This window comes from Sylvia atricapilla, chromosome 3, assembly GCF_009819655.1.
Source record: "Sylvia atricapilla isolate bSylAtr1 chromosome 3, bSylAtr1.pri, whole genome shotgun sequence".
In the NCBI taxonomy this organism is placed as follows: Eukaryota; Metazoa; Chordata; class Aves; order Passeriformes; family Sylviidae; genus Sylvia; species Sylvia atricapilla.
The window spans coordinates 94,141,438-94,159,573 of record NC_089142.1 but is presented as its reverse complement, the minus strand read 5'-3'; the positions used below and the strand labels follow the sequence as shown (position 1 = coordinate 94,159,573).

The 18,136-nt window shown below is 37.7% G+C and overlaps 1 long non-coding RNA gene across 1 annotated transcript; it reads left to right on the top strand.

Annotated features, from left to right (window-relative positions):
• The first annotated feature begins 591 nt into the window (after window positions 1–591).
• On the top strand, window positions 592–16,835 carry LOC136358480 (uncharacterized). The gene is made up of 2 exons (XR_010743117.1): window positions 592–821; window positions 16,550–16,835. It is a non-coding gene; the product is annotated as an uncharacterized lncRNA (long non-coding RNA).
• Window positions 16,836–18,136: the final 1,301 nt, after the last annotated feature.

Here is an 18,136-nt window from a genome sequence, read left to right as displayed (position 1 = left end):
ACTCCATTGAGGTTTGGAGGTCAGGGTGTTAAAGAGTGAAAAACCACATTTTTTTGAACGCCTGTGCCTCTCCTCTGCTGAGCGAAGTGGAGATAATAAAGCCACTTTAGAAGTAATGTGACCTATAGTGGAAGCGCTGTTGTTTTCTGCATCTCTTCATCTGAGAGTTAGAATTGTGTAAATAATCATTTTGTGTCATTTGCATAAATTGTTTCTCAAAAATAATAACTGTGAATGAAAAAGTGGGAAATTGCCAACTTATGATTAATAGACCACATTATTTCTTACTGTTTTATCTTTTTTTCAAAGAAAATTCAAGTTTGTTCCTACATGAAGCATTGCTTCAAACTGAACAGCTTCATATAGAAAGCATTGAAATAATATTATGTGCTTGGAAACATCTGTTTCTGATATTGAAATGGACTATTTTGACCCTTCATTTTAAAGAGAGGTCTTTTATTAGTCCTTAGTTTTAAGCAGTAGCAATGGTCAGAAATTGGTAAAAATTGACTAAACGTTCCTGGCACCAAAAAGAGATGTTTTTCAGTATAGCAAATATTCTGATTGTTGCTCTGCTCTACCTAAGCTTCCTTGGCCCATGACCATCCTTGAGGAAAGGGTATATCCACAGAAGCAAATCAAGGGGTTCTTCTTGTTCTACAGCAGAAAAGACATGACTCAAGCACGATAGTGGAACATGAATCTGCAGTCAATGCAATATTGCAATGAAGCACTAAGGCAAAAAACACCATTATGAGAACTGCCCAGTGACCCAGCAAGTCAAGATCTCTCTCCTACTCACCTCAGGTGGCTGGTCAGCAGTAAGTTAATGATATCTTTATACTTCTGAAAAGTATATGCAAATAGGTCATTTACAGTCCATTAAATATGTGCTCTTGGTACTTGAAATGCACAGCTTTGTAATGACTTGAGATATACAATCTAAAATCAAATTTGTACAAAACTTTGTTCCACTTTCGTGCTTTTGCCAGATTGTCACTCCTCTGAAAGGATTTGGCAGGAGTGTCACCATGTTTTCTCAGTTTCAGTTAGTGAAGCCACGGTACTTAGCTATTGACCTTGATTAATTTGCCGCTGTCCTCTTCTGTCTGATTGCTAGCTCAGAAGGGCTATCAATATTTGCAAAATTTAATTTTTCAGATTTTTTGTGCATTGGAGAAAAAAATATTTATGCCTTAAATATGATTTTTGTGTGCATTCATTCATATTTAGATTTATTGGTGATATTCAGCCAACACATTAAGCATAAACTAATACCACAGCTGATTACCATCAATGCAACAAGGCATGAACAAATGCACCATAATGCCTCATTGCAGTTATAAAGTTTTCTTATAAAATGCTTTAAAATTACTTATGTTAATTTAGTTACAAGGCTAACATGTACTGAGCAGGAAATTATGTTGTATTAATTTCAGTGTTCACCTCTCTTATTAGCCAATCATATCACTCTTCTTCTTTCCATTTTATAATTATCATTAATTACCAGTTTATAATAAGTTTATTCAGTTAATTCAGTGCTGTTCATGCCCTGAAGCATAAACCAATACTGATATCATTTGAACTTGCAACTAATTAGAAAATTGTACTACCATTAGGTAACTTGTTCTGTAAATTATTTCATCCTTTCAGGTAACCAAAGCCTTTTTTTTTTTTTTTTTTTTTTGGTTTTTAATTATGAACAGAAAAGGCAGATATTCATGATTAATTCCTTTGAAGTTTGACACGTCAAGGCTTTTCATGGGCTTGTTTTGTTTTGTATTTACTAGTAATAAGAAAACAGACTCAGCTAGAATCATTGAATCACAGAATTCGTTAGGTTGGAAAAGACCTTTAAGATCATCAAGTGCAACCATTAACCTAACACTATCAAGTCTGCCCCTAAACTCTGTCCCCAGATTCCCCTTCAAGATGTCTTTTAAATGCCTCTAAATGATGGTGACACTACCTGACTCTGGGCAGCCTGTTAAAATGCTTGACAACCGTTTTGGTGAAGACACCTTTCTCAATATCCAATCTAAACCCACCACACCTGAGGCCTTTTCTTCCTGTCTTTTCTTACTACTGGAAAAAGAGACTGACCCCTCCACTTGCCTGCAACCTCCTTTCAGATAACTGTAAAGAGCAATAAGGTCACCCCTGACCCTCCTTTCTCCAGGCTGAATTACTCCTACTCCCCAGTTGGAGTAACACTTTTCAAAAGACTTGTGCTCCAGACCCTTCACCACTTCCATTGCCCTTCTCTGGACATGCTCCAGAGCCTTAATCTAAAATAACTGAAAGGAGAAAGTAAGACCCAAATGTGTTGCCTACAAATTTATAGTGTCTGCTTCCACAGCAGAAAAACCCAAACACACAGAGATCTGCAGGTAAAATTTGGGAGTAGAGCTTTCAGGCAACTAAACAGAGTGTTTTATTGAATAATCTTTTCTTGTACACTTTTAAATGGGACTAGACAATGTCATTGATCAAGTACCATACAGGGTCATCTTGTACTGTACAGAAAAGATAGACTCTCTTCTGCCTGCAATTTCTTTATGGAATTTTTAAAAGAGATTCTTTAAGAATGATTTCTTACAGTAATTCTGCAATTTGAGCTGGAATTTTGATTATGATTTAACAGCTCAACCTTATAAAAGAATATTAACACACTAATGCTACTAAATAATATCCCTTTCTACAGGAACAGTGGTTTAATTCCAGTGCACTTTAAATACAGTTGCAGGCTTTTATATAATTAATTATACAGTACCTAACTAAAGAAGTACGACCTACAGTAGCAGTACTTGTACATTTTTCAGGTGATGGAATGAAATACATTTTTGCTTTTATAAGGAATGCTTGAGATCTATTACTCTCACCTTAGTTAATTCCACAACTATTCCTCACGAAGTTCACCTAAACATTGCACTTTTAACACTTCAGATGCAAACAGACCTTTTTCCAGTGCTTTAATCCAAGACAGCAGGTTTTTGCACTGACTATCCCCAGTCTCAAAGCACCCTTGGTACCACCAAGTCTTAGTGAGGAGGCAGCTGGTCATTCAGTCACTTTCACTGTGACACTCACAAGTGATGCAATGGGATTTAGATATCTCAAATAGTCCCTTTTCTGTATTTTCTGCTCCTATAGATGAAGCAGAGGTCAAAACTCAGCTGCAGCTTTTGGCTCCCATAATCTTAGGTTAGGCACTCCTGTGGGGTTATGTCAGTCAACAGGGCTGCCTTACCGAATCTGCCGTGTTACTCTTGATAATGGTGTCACAGATGTAGTTAGTGTGGTTTCCAAAAGAGTTGTTGCTGCTTTGCAAGTAGACATGGCACAGGCAGGAGCACTGAGAGTAACAAAGTGAGGTGCTCCTTCCTTCTCATCTTGATGACATGCTTCTAGCCAGTAGCTGTCAAACACCACCCACAGCACAAACCTGAAATCACTAAGCCGGTCTTGCAGGACCTGTGGTTTAAATCTGGGCCTACTCATTTGCCATTTCTTATGAAGCCAGATTGTGCCAGCTGTTTAATCAAACTGCTGCTGGGAAAATTCCCTGACAGAAGAACTACATGAGGGGTGACAGACATCATCTTGGGGCTCATCATCTTTAGGTGGTATCCCACTATGTTCATACCATGGACAGAATGCATATGCAGAAGTGTATTTTAATCACAGCTTGAGTAACTGCAAATAACTTTTGCATATGAATGACCATGAAGCCAGAGCCTTGAACTGCATCAGAGAGTGACTGGTTCTCAGCATATCTGTGGTCTCTGAGATCTAACCTGATCCTCTCAGCCTTTCTGTTGTGTCTGATTCCTCCTTTCATAGCTCCAGTCGTGACAGGATGATCACCCTCTCTGTGCTCTTGACATCATAGAAACAGCCACACTGATTAGGACCAGTAGTAATTTTAAGTCAACTTTCTCTATTGCTAAGAAAAGACTTCAAAGAGAGTAGCAAAAAGGCTTCAGGTGTACCATTATGGAATAACTGATACTTTACAGTGATTCTAGCTTTGAATGAGATTTAGATTTTAATTGCTAAATATTTCCTATAAAATTGATTTTTCAATCTTGTTCTTCATATTGCTACAACCTGTGCAGAGTGATTAAAAATTCTGATCTCACATGAATGGTTACAAAGCCCAGTTTTGATTAACCAGAAAATTGTTTTAATCATTTGCTGCTTGGAATAATAAATCAATGCAGATGAAGTCCATACTGCTGTCTGTTGAAGTGTGAGTCTGATATCGCAGACATTCCTAAAAATTCAGAGGAACTACTTACGTAAGTAAGAACATTCAGCTGTATGCTTGGTCTTTTAAGTCCTTGATGTTCTGTTTAAAGTATTTGAGATGGTTTTCAGTTGTATCTAACATTTAATTTCTTTTCATATTCATGGATGGTAAGCAAATATTAGGAACTAATGTGGTGAGGCATATTAATATTATTAGCTGGCATTTTGAATAATGGAGTCATGACAAAATTCTACAGTGGAGAGGGACTCTGGACAAAGAAAATCAATCGTCTACAAACTTTATTCCAATATATTGCAACTTTCTTACTTAGATAATAACTCTGAAATAATTTAATAATTGTTTGAGAATTATACGTTGGATGTCATCATGGCTAGGTTAGGCTGTGCTACTTCAAATACAAATGCCAACAGAAAGCAGGATTTCACTGATGTTGCACTTTTTTAGAAGTATCATTATGCACAAAGTATCACTCATATGCTTACAAGACCCTAAAACATGAAAACTTTATTTACTGCATACCTAATAAGGCAGAAGACAGGCTGAAAAAATAAGCACACACAGAGAATACTCTATCACGAGGGAAAGCTTTCAGGAGTGAAGAGAGTTTTGCAGTCAGCAGTGATGATGGTGCTTGGTAAGTTCTGATGTCTTGATTTTGTGTGTGATTTGAAGAGTGTCCAACTAATAATTAGATTTGGTCTGTGTCAAACATTTATTTTCTATAAATAGGAGAGCTAGGAAGTGAATATGTAGTTGTGACCGATCATGAATTGCACTGAAAATTCTCTTAGGGTCACTTTACTTTTCAGATCAAACTGATTACTGGCATATCACACCTATAATATGTAGTCAGGTGAGCAGACCCTACTCACTCCAGTAGTCCTGTAGCTTCATGTGAATGCAAATGGCAAGCTTAGACCTACTCTTTAAATGTGTGTGTACTCTCACTTCTAATTAATGAGCCATTATTTCAGTAATGCCAGTCTGGATGGGTTCTTTCTTCTTTAAAACCAATAGGTTTACATATTCCCACACACATAAATACACAAGCTCCCTTTCAAACAGAAAACAGATTTCTCAGTTACTTTAAGCACAGTTCTCTGCAGATGGACTTCAGTCCTTTGGAAAATGAGGTATATTGAAGAAAGGAAACATGTAACACATAGAGCTCTCACCTAGATAAAAGTCAACTGTCAATATATGAATGCTGGTCTCAGAAAACTAATACCAATTGTAGTCATATGTCATGTACCTTTATTCAGAGTTTTGCACTTCCTGTGATGGGTCAGCTCTGTAGAAAAAATAGTCAGAAAATCAATAAGTAGAGTAAGAAATGAAATAAAAAGTAGACCTTTTTTAGGCAGGGTGTTTTCTGTCTTCATCACTGACATATATAAGCATTTTGTGACTTATACCTTTCTGCCTGCTGCTGAATATGTTTTCTGCATGTAGTGTGAAAACTTTTGATCCAAGAAGAGGAAGCAGAGTACAGAATTCACTTCGGGGTTATTCTGAACCAATTCACGCAGGTTTTGTGTGCTTTTACATAGAATGCTGTAAGTAAAAATTGCGTTTCCATGTTACAGAGACTTGGGGGTGGTGTGACTCATGAATCTTCTATTAGTTTGTGACACAAACATTCTCTGATTTACACACTTGAACTCTTTTTAACCATGTTCTGTACATAAGCAATGCTCAGCTGAAATCTCCCCCGAAGCAGGGAAGGGAAATCCACTGCCACAATTATGTCTGAAACTGTTACAATTTCACCCCTCTATTAGTTGTCTCTTAGGTATACTGCATTCCAGATGTCCTAATCCAAGTGATGATAACCAGGGTGTGAAGCAGCACTCCAGCTACTTGGAGTGGGTGGTCCAGCACAGTAGTTTACCAGTCCAGCTGGTGAACTCTGCTGAACTGAGAGCTCTCATCTCTCCCCTACAAATGTGGAGCTTCAACCCACACATCACCACAGGCTTATCTGCAGCCCTCCATCTTCAGTCTGTGCCTTCCTGTCGGCCCTCATACCTGAGAGAACTGTATGCGTGGAGGGGTGTGTGAAGTCTAAGGACCACACAGGATTCAAACTTCCATCTAACACTGCAGCAAAGATACCTTTTGGGAATAAAACTCCCTCAACAGCATTCGCATCTTTTAAAGTTCCAACACAAGCCCATTCATGGCTGAAAATGCACATGTATGCAAATGGTACTTCAGAAGGAGAGTGTGGATACAATTTATTGTATGATTTAATTATCCTGAATTGATTGATAAACAGTTTAGGTTTTTATGGGGAATTTTGTTGCGATTTCTCAAAGTCTTTTGCAAATAGCAGTGAGATAGAAAAACATTATTATTTGTAAAGAAAAATTTTAAAAAGGGTGGAAGTCAAAGATAGGCTAAATTACTTTAAAAAACTGAAATTCACAGCAGAATCAAGACTTGATGCTACATCACTACACCTCTTTTCTGATGATAATGATGTTAGTGCTCCACGATTTCACTTGAACATTTATTTTATTCTGGCAAATTTCTGTCAGTTTAACTTCTCTCCATTGCTGAAACCTGAGCTTCTTTCTGCACCTGAAGTTTGTCAGTGTGGCTGAGAAATTCAGGCATCTTGATGTATTTAGCAGCAGTTCATGGATCTCATAAGCTTTTCCAGTTTTCCAAATTGAGGAATAAGTGGTGCTAAAAACCCCTATTAATACTTGCTGCCAAAAGAAAGGGATTTTTTACCATTCTTATACAATTTTTTTTTCATCTGCCAATGGTAGTGGGGTGAATCCTTATGTTGTGGATTAAAATTTAAAAATGTAGCTAAACTACAGATTCTGTTTCTAAGCCAATGATTTTGCAAAGTATGTCAAATTCAGTGTGTCAGAGAGATGTGTTTCATCACATCCATTTGAAAACAAGTACTATAAAATTTGTCAGACACGAAAATAATTAATTTTAGGTTGTGGAAAATGGAGAAACATTAAGTGTCTTAGAATAAGCAGCAAGACAGTGATATCAATTTACTTTTTGTGGATCAAAAGAGAGAGGTGAGCTCAATCCTAAGCAATGTGTCAAGAACTGAGACAGTGGGGATAATTTATGAGAGTACAATCAACCAAAAATAGCTAAATATTTTGATCTTCGATATCCTTCTATTAAAGTATGTTCATTTCCATGCACTATTTAGTTTACAAGTATTGATGGACTGAATGAGTTTTAAGAAACAGCAGGGGATTTATGGCCTTCTGATTTGTTATCTGGGTCATGAATATAAGAATTTCATTCTAATGTCCTGCAGCCATATCATGCCATTGATTTTTTTTTAAGCAGATTTTGCCATTGATTCAAATGGGGAGTTCTGCCTAAAAATCAATGGCACAATATGGCCCTGAGACATTAACACATTCAGAATATTGATGGAAAAGGAATATAAAACCTTTTGTCAAAAGCTCTTTCTCTCAAAATATTATCCTTTCCCTAGAAGGTTTAGGCATTCTACTGGATGTTCTAAAATTAAGCATAAATGTTGTTGAATGCAAGTTAACAATTAGATTGTTTTCCTAAAAAAAACATATGACTGGCATCCAACCTTGTAATCAAATAATTGACTAATCACTCGCTATGGTACAGCTTCACAATCAACTCTTCCAACTAAACTCATCTCCCCTGACCCACTCTTCACCACTTTCCTCCACACTTCACTTCGGAAAATGTTCAGTACAGCCCATTAAGGAACACTTTAATTCAAGTGGGTCTGGCTGATCAAGAAAAATTAAGCTCCTAATAACGGCAAAATCGAAAGAAATTTGGACAAAATGACTCTCCGCATCACAGATTTTGTTTACTAGTGGGTAATTAATTCTCCACATATGTTGGGAACATCTGTCGCAGTGACCTGCCATCGTATCTGTGAAATGACTGCTGTGCAGCTCCTCTGCAGATCATTAGCAACGCTCTGAAAGGAATCTTCCTCTTTCTGCCCCAAATGGCCATTGCTCTCTGGGGTGTCCACATCCCAGGAGCGGCCCAGGTCTCTGTGACCCTGCTCCTCCCCTGCTTCCAGCACCCAAGTCTCCTTCTGAATAATGCTGTGCTCAGAGGAGGGCTTGGTGCCTGGTAGGAGGATGTGCAAGAGAGACATTCCAAGAAAAATCAGATGGATTTTGTTGTCTGCTGCATGGCTTGAATTTTGTCACAATTGCATGAGTTAGCCACCTTCTCAGCTAAGAAATCATCCTAATTCAGCGTTCTAGCAGCAAAACTGCCTATTCTCTTTCTACTTGTCCAAAGGGCTTTGATGAATGGAGAAGAGAAAGGGAGTTTTTTCACTTTCTGTGCAAAATTTCCTTTTCTGTCTGCTTAGGGACAAGACAGAGTGAGGATGTGCCAAACGAAATAAAAGAGAGGCCAGGTTTCCAGGCTTCAACTTCTAAGTCTGTATTAAATTATTTTCTAATATTTAAGGGATGAGCTGGTATAAGAACTCTTCCTGATTAGAGAAGGGAGATATCAGTAAGTACTGACACATGTGCAAATCCCTTTTTTACCGTAAGTAAAGCAGAAAGCATAACAAATAAACACAAACACTAAAGGAAAAGCCCAGTGTCTGCACTTGAAAACCACATTTAGGTCATATATTGGCAAAGTACTGCTCACATACCAAGGCATAATCACATGCTTCAGAGCTTTACACATTATTTTCAAGGTCATGCAGAAAATATTTTTCTGGTGAGGCAAGTTCCCCTCCCACCCTCCCCCATACCCATAGGGACTAGAATAAGCTGAGGAGGGTGAACACCTGCAGCTCTCCCAAGACACCTGTGTTTACAGTGAATGCCACAAACCCAACAAATCTTCTTTCACATGAGACAAAAAAAGATGCAGACATCAAAGAAAATTAATTTGAGATATCATTATACACAAAACAAAGCACCTACTGTAAGAATCATGTATCTCTCTCCCTCATGTTTTATTATATTCAGGGATTTTAGTTCCTGTCATTATCAGATTTCCTTTAATTTTTAAATACCTTTTCTAACCTTCCCTAAATGTGCATTGTATCCCAAATCTAGGATTAACTGATGTCTTTAAGTAATTTTCTAATATTATTTTTTCAAGGAACACTGCCACATTAGAATTCTGGATAGGTCTAAACCGATGGTGTAGTTCCACTGGTATATGAGCAACAATGTTGATGTACACCCACTGACATTACTGAATCTCTCTGTTTATTAAAAACAACAACAAACCCTTCTCACTGTTTCAGATTATGACGGAAAGGAGAAATCCAAGTTTAAATATTTCTTCTGAAATTAAGAAGCAAATTCTATCTTCAATGTAAAGGTTGATCATGTGTAGGCTGAAATAAAGTATGAAGAAGTCAGTCTGTAAATCATAAGACATATATAAAAATACAAAATAAATGCCTTGCTATTGAACACAATTGGTTCTATTCATTTTTCAAGATGCACAGCTTGTTCTTTGAATGTACAGTTTGTTGGAGTGTACAAATCACTCCAAAGAAATTGTAGCTAGAGCACAGGGCTGGGAATTGGGAGATGGGAACTACTCCTGACTCGGCTGAAAACTACCTATGTGACCTTGGCAAACATCTTAGGACTCATAGGACTGATGGCTTCTTAATGAGATAATCTGGAATGAAAAATGGGGGTAGGGGTGTCAGGTAAGAACATATGTGTGCTCATGAGAAGAAGAGAGGGCTTCTGAGGCATATAATTTTTTTGACTGGGTCAGTGTTTTCAAAGGTTTTGAGACATCTTACATGCAAAGTCTGAAACTATCAAGATTGCAGGAACAAGAGCAAACGGATGAAGGTCATCACTAGACTTATGGAAAGTCACAGGGTCAGGAGCAGTTTGGAATGAAACCACATTTAATGCTGGATTTGGTCTTGTACATATGAAGACAACAGGTTGCCTGGGCAGCACAGAAGTGGCTTTGACAGCCACTTTTGAACTTTTGAGGTTCAAACATTGAACCTTTACAATATCAGAAACACTGAAACAATTTTATGAAGAAACTTATTGTTTCGGTTTTATCATGGAGATTCATTAAAGAGGAAATATACTTTGTTGCATTTTTAGCAAGAATAAGATATCATGTCTGGGTTCTCCCCAGGCCTCTGGGGCTCAAGGAGAGAAGTTGGAGAAACACTGAGAAACAGAAAATCTATCGCAGGGTCTCTGACAAGAAATTTCAGAAATTGAAAGGCCTCCAAGAGAGAACATGTACATGCATTTATGCATATTCATATCCATTCAGTTCTTATATCATGTGGTACTAGTGAGAGTTATATCAGACCTGTGTTTTTGCAACATGGCAAAGTACAGAGTTGTGTGAAGGACTTCCTGCACTGCATGTCTAGAATACTTCCAGTAAGGACTGTTCAGCAAATACTTCAAATTTGAATTTCTCCTTGTGAATCATAAAAATAGCAATGAGAAGAAATTGCCTTCCAGGATCAGCATGAGTAATTTTTAGCCATTAAGTAATAGAGGTGAATATCATCCCCATCTCCTTCTCTCAGTCCAGTTTCCTCATTCAAGAGGATCAGGCTAGAAGGGAAAGAGTACAATCTCAATCTTTATCTTTGAAGTTCACAACAAATCTACACATAGGCTCTGCACCCTGTACTGTTTTTAGTCCTCCTGTAATCCCTGACAGTGTAGATTCTTCAACCAAGAGAAAGTCTAGAGAAAGTTGTCTGTGAAAAGTCAGAACAGCTTTGGAAATGAGCGGTGCTCCAAAGATATAGGGATGTCAAAATTGCTATGGCCACAATGTCTCCAGACACCTTTTCAAATGTATTACAAAACACTGATCAATTCTGCAAGAAATCTTGCAGGTTAGAATTTTGTGATGAGACCTTCTTTATCCCTGCATTGCCCTCCTTTCCACTCATCACCATGCACACTTATCCTTTCTTCCAGGCTGGAAGAAGTTGGAAGGAATTCTTCCACAGGAGATTTTGAAGGGTTTACTTTCCACAAATTCCTCACATTTGGCATTCCCCAACCCACTCCATGGCAGATCCTGCTCTGACCCATTATGATTCACTGTTGCTTCTGCAGGCTGTAATCTCCAGGGGAGATTCCCAGGGGAGCAAAACCAGCAGCCCAATATCAACTGATGGCTTTGCATGTGTAAATCCATAGCAACTTCATTGAAATCACTGGAATTAGTTTGGCTTGACACCAGTAAGAAGAGCTGGATTTGACTCATTAGCGCAATAAGAGAGAAATTAGTTAGATTACACTAAGGATTTCTTTGATAAAAAAACATTTAGTTTTCATTTAACCAGTGCAAAGGTAACAACATAATTCCCTTAAGGAATGTTCAGAAATAGTGGCCTATATACAAAGAAGGAAAACCCTTAAAGAGGAGTATGCTGTCAGGGAGAGTGATACTGATGCCCAGGAGAGCTGTATATAATTAGCTGTCATCATTTACATGGTTAGTTTCTTCACCACATACAAAATATACATAATTACAGTTCACTTACAAAGGATTCATTTGCTGTTTTCCATATCTTGTGAATTTTTATGGCACGTAAGTCAGTTGCCTTTAAGTTAAAATCTAGACCAAAATTTCTAGAAAACTTCCAAACAACAATCTCTCATAGATTGCAGGAGAATCAGCTATGACTACTTGGTATTACAGCTGCTAATCCTTCTAAAACTCAGTGAGTGTTTAGTTATTTAAAACTACATCAAATATTGAGATTGTTGCTCATTTGAGTTAGTTAGAAACAATTAAATTTTTTAAATTTGACACTTTGATATATGCTAAAAGCTCAGAAAAGATTTCAGAAAACCTTAGTCAAAATGATTCAGCTATTTCAATTCATATTAGCAGGGAAAATACATATTTTATATCTTGGAAATTATTTAAAATCACGCTACTGAGAAATTGTACTGAATTGGAACTTTTAAGGCAAACTTCTTGTCAGGAATGGGAGTGCACCCATCTGTAAGAGAGCTACGAACTTCAGCCAAATTTTGAGTTTTCTCTAATCTGTAGAGACTCCAGCAGGTAAATTGTCTGAGGACCAGAGCACAATGGAAACCTTCTCAGGAATCAGATATGGGGGGAAAAGCAGTAAGAAAACATTCCCAGGTGGTACAACAGACCCAAATATTTCTGAGTATGACCATGCCTTTGCTGCTAATCAATTAATGTGATGTTCACTGACCATTTGGAATTTTCATCTCCCCTCTTTTTATGGATTTGGAGTTGTTAACAACGTATTATGAGTAGGAGGCAGTTTAATTTTTTAAAAATAAAGCAGCAAATGAAGGAACTGAACTAATTTCTGTCTGTAGCCTCTGTAAGGAAGGGACAGTACAATATTTTGATAAATAATATTAATTAAGGTCCTTGACTGTAGGGAGAAAACACCTCCTTGTTGTTCTGTGTATCTCTACATAATTAACATGAATTTCTAAACAAAATTCTGTAGAATAAGACTGACTCAAGAGTGATTGACTAGAAATCAAAACTCATTGTTAGCATGGCATAAAGTGCTGGCTTATTAGAAGTATTCCCTGTTAGCTCAAATTCATTTTAAACAGCACTTTAGAGGGCTAGTATTGTCTTATCAAAAGTTATACGGACTGCATATACTCTGTTATCTCACTACCAGCACAAAAATAATTGTGCTTTATGAGTAATAATGTTCTTTCTTCCCGTGTTTTTCAAATTCTTGACCTACAAGATTTTCTCCCCCCTCAAAACTTAGGTTATTGGAGAAGTTGATCTTAAGTGAAGTTGAGAAAGGGCCCAATACTACAGTATCTCCCTGAAGAGAGGAAAAGGTGAAACCTTGACAAAAAGTACAAGAAAATAGAAGTAGGAGCACATTTTTACCATGTCTAGAGGAAACTATGCAAATTTATGAAATATATATATATATATATATATATATGCATATGTTTGTGGACAAAATACTTTATGGAGCTTGATCTCAAGTCCACTAAAAAAGGCAGCTTAAAAACAGCAGTCAAGAAGCCAAGAACAGCGAGCGTGGATCTTTCTGAAAAAAAATGTTTCCCAGCAATTTCCAGACAAAGGGAGAAGAAATAGTGCAAAACACACCAACCATCTTTGGAAATAATATTTAGGCTCTGCTTATAGTGAGTAAATGCCTCCAGGAAATGATTGAAGCTTCCAACATGTGTATGATGAAAAGGAAATGGTCTAGAATATGCAATTGGAGCTTCTTTTAAAGGAATTAACAAATATAAAACCCTCTGTGTACTCATGCAGAAGAATAAGACTGCAGACTGCTTGTTTGCCCCAGAATTTGACACTGGCCTGAGGGCAATATTCAAATTCCACCCACTGTCATTTCTGTGCTCAATGTCCTTCAAATTTCTCAAATCTCTTTCAACTCTGCCATACACAGTGACTACACAGCGCCATTTCTGTAGATGTTTGTATGTGAACTACAATATTACTGTTATTAGGAAGTAAGTATCACTAATTAATATAGATAGATGATTTTTAAAATTCTGCCAGTATCTGCATTGGATACTGGTAACTGTGGCCTACTGAGAGCAATTGAGCAATATTGCTTTAACTGAGCTGGCTTTCTGCATCTTGGTTTGCTAAGCACCCTTGGCAAATCTGGAGGAAGGTCTCTACCTTGGGAAAAACAGGAAAATAGAGGAAGTGGAGCTGTGAGTTAAGTATTTTAAAATCACAGTTAAATATTAGATTATTTTCTGAGACTTGTAACATGTTTTGAAGCTTTGATCACAGGTTGCTACTACATTTCCCTGTGTGGCCAAACACTGAAGCTTTAGCAGAGCTCCAAGTTCTTCAAGCAAATGTTGTGAGAAACTAACATCTGCTCAAAAAACGTGACTCACATGGAACTTTAATAATGCATTGAAATTGCTGAGGGACACGGTTGTGAAGACTTGCATGTACCACACCTTCCCACACACCGCGTGCAAGACTGCATTTAAAAATTTGTGAAGTCTAAGCAGATGCTGTTACCATGACAAATTACTTTTTAATCAGTCATAATTTTGCACTAAGTGCTGTATAAGTGCCCTTTGTTTCACTACTTAAACTGTCAATGGCTAACAATGGAAGTCACAGACTAGTGGCTGTCATTAAAAGCAATGGGAAAAAAATCAATACAATTTTTAATTAAACCTGCCCAATGCCTTGAGCTTTTAAGAAAGGTTTCTCCTTATCAGTACATCTTGCCTTCGAGCCCATTCTGGCACTTCAGAAGTTAACACACAGGCAAATTGTGGTATTTCCAAGATGCTTCTGGAAACAAGGAGAGAAGGGAGTATGAGAGGAATTCAGGGAAAGTACTTTCTATTTCATTTGTATTGGTGGAGTGGGTATAAAGTACATGATGCCTGTGGAAACCCTAAAGCATGCTTTTTATTGGACCTTTGAAAATATGGAATAATATATAAAGAGGTACCCCTGACAGTAAAAGTTGAAATATAGATTTTTCTGTATAGGCTTGTGAAAAAGCAGATTGAAAAACTTCCTATTGCTGTCATTATTATTGGAGTATTTGTGTTATTGACTGCCTCAAGCAACTTGTCTTTGTTTAGTCTTTTCTCTACCCCTGAGTGCTCAGGTTTTTTCTTGTTGCATTTTTTTAATACCTTCTGTTTCTCTGTCATCTGCAAATGTGTTTCTGAAGAAGCAGATGTATTTTCACTCATGGTAATAAAATCTTTACTGGCATATCTTTAATGGCAATAACAGACAACTGTAGAACTGAACTCAATTTCTCAATTGAAGAGGAATTTGACAGGAATAAATAAAAGGGCTGGGACAAACAGATGATTTTTCGGGGTACTTGCTGGATAAATGAGCATACTTATTTTGAAATTAGGGAGAAAATTTTGGACTAGGTAAAATTTTATTGAAAGGCATAGAATATGAGGCAAGAGGCACTTGAGTGCTATAGTACATGTTCCCTTATGTTTCTAAATTATCAAGCAAAATTTTGCAGCATATGTGAACTTGGCATGATCTATGAAAACCTGTATTCCTTTTGCATTCTAGAGAAAGTTATAGTCTCAGTAAATAGAAATGATAAAAGAGCATTACCTCCTTATTCATGTAAACAGCACTTTTAGGTTTTTACAGATTTAGATTGTGTTCCTGTTGTTTGCAAACTGAAAACTGTTAGATTATGAACCACAAAATGGAGTATTAAAAATTCTCTATTTCTAGGACAAATGGCTAGATGTTTTTGAATTGACATTTGATTCACTACTGAAGAAATAATAAGAACAGAATTCAGGACTTCTGTAACACTTTCACCAAGTGTATGGCAGTATGACTAAGCTGATCCTGTGAGCATAGTGTGGTTGATAGCACTTCTACTTCCTTACAAGATGATTTCATAAGCAATACCTAGTTTCTAACATAAGTTGTATTTCCACTTTATATTTCTGATTTAATCACCTGTGTCTCAATTTTCTTTTCCCTTTTGTTTCCCTTTCTGTGATATGCAGAGGGTAGACTTTATGTCATAGGAAGAGCATTTAGCATGCATTTCTTTTTCTTTCTTAAATTACGGAACTTCCATAAGGAGTCAGGAAGAAGAAAATGGCAGTGGAAGAAAAAAACCCACCAGCTATGCAGAAAATATATGCACAATGCTAGCAATTAAAAAAAAAAAAAAAAAAAAAAAAAAAAAAAAAAAAAGTAATGCTTTGGGATTTGACAGTACATCCAACATCCTTGGATACAATCAACATGGCCTTCCTGCCCTCGTTGAGCTCCAGGGACTTCTTACTCTGCTTTCATACAAGTCAGTCTTTCAAATTTGCTCTCTGATGAAGATTCAGATGTCTGAACTTCTTTAAAGAGAAGCTAGAGATGTGGGGTAGAAATTGCTGAACATCATCTTCTCTGTTCTCTCCTAACAGCAACAATCCACAGTGACTGTTCCCTCAGTGCAAATCAGGAGCATGTTAAAGTGTTTTATTGAGGACATGGCATGCCAAGAGGTCCTATTCAGCCCACTCACCACAGCCAGGCAAGGTGTGATATGAGATGAGATGGGAGTCTGGGATTCACTCTCATGACTGAAGGTACAACCTTCAGACCTTGATTGTGTGGACTGAAGTAACTGAGTGCAGCCAGTTAAGCTGTTTCTGTGTTCCCTCAAAACTGGTAAAGGAAGACTGCTCCTGGAGGGTGTTGAACTGGACTCAACTGTTACTGTTTTATGAGGCAAGTGGCACACACTCTCTTGTGCTCCTTTCTCAGGTTTTCCCTGTTGCAGAGAACTCAACTGAGCTGTTCCTTCCAAGTTGAAAAGTGTCCAGAAAAAAATTCCTACGGAAAAGATAATGGTGACTGAAGCACTAGAGCTCGGCAGGTAAGACCCGTCTGGCACTTACAGTATAATCTCCCTCCTGGCTCTTTGGCTTTCCACTTGAACAATTTGCTTAGTCACTATTGTGTCTCTGTGCGTTGGAATCCAGACTGGCCTTGCAAACACCAAAAGCTCAATAGGTAAACTTCAAATAAAAAAATTACCGCTCTTCCAAAATGTGTCTGGTATCTACCATGGATCTGTGTCCTCCAACAGTGCACTTTCCCCACTCCTGTCTCAGACAATGAGCAGCAGCATTTCTGGGGAGTTTTTGCCTTTTGATCTCCTCTCTGATCTAATGCAATTGTCCACTGGCAGAAGCGCTGTGAGGTGCAGAATAAAGTAATGAAGCTAATCTGATTTCCAACCCCCAACCCCAGTATCTACATGCCCTTATTATATTAGATTCCTAATGAGATTCTTTGTCTGCACTCCAGAAACCAGGCTGGAAATGTATGTATATGTGGGAAGGGGGGGATGTTGTGGAAGGTTGCCTCCATTTACATCCCATCTTTAATGGATAAAATCTGCCCGTCCTTGAGTTGCAAGTAATCTGCCTCCAAGATTTCTTGAGGGAGAAGCTACTAAAATTGCCAAGAAAAAAACTGTATGTTTAACAGTGATATGTCTTTGGTATGATAACAAATATAAGCATGGGAGAAATGCAGGGAGGAATCTTCTTGTGAAGGTCTTGTGCACCTGCCTGACAAAGCTGGGAGATTTACTGAAGTGAAAGGAGAGTGAGTTGGAGGGATGCACCTGAGCCAAAATTGCCAGGAAGAACTTAATAAACTCTGGAAAGAACTCTGAACAAACTAGTTTTGTTTTGTTGAGCAGCAAACGTAATTACTTCCTAGTGAGTAGGGGGAGCCTATACTTTTAAAGGTCCCATGTAGTGTGGTCATGCAATCCATAGTTAATCCATAGTTAAAAAACCACAGTTCTCATCTTTCTCAGCAGAACAGTCATTTCCAAGCCGTTTTTAGGAAAGAAGGAGAGAGCTGCTGAATGCAGCAAAGGTGGTCAGTAATGGGGCCATCCCAGGCTAAAATTCACACACCAAAACCATGTTTCTCCAGTTTGGTCATAAATAAGTCTTTTCTGCTACACTGGATTCAATGTATCTTAGAAAACAAAGATGTATGATCACCATACACTCTCTGAGTATTGCTCAGAAGATTTTTACTTTCCTTAGAGGCCAAGTTGTCATTTCAGTTATGTCACTGAAATGTATTGCTGTAATGCAGTACACAGAATAACCAATATCTAATAGAGAAAAACCTATGGCATTCTCTCTGTTCACTTCCAGCACGGCCTGAATCCAGCTTCATGCTTGATGTGCCCAAACTTAGTCACTTCAAAACTGAGTTTGCCACTTTGTCCTGAGGAAGAATTTTTTTTGTTAAAAAGGGCCCTCATGACTGCTGGGTGTTTATGGATAAAATGCCTTTAAAAGCAGTTTAACAGCCTTGTCTGGT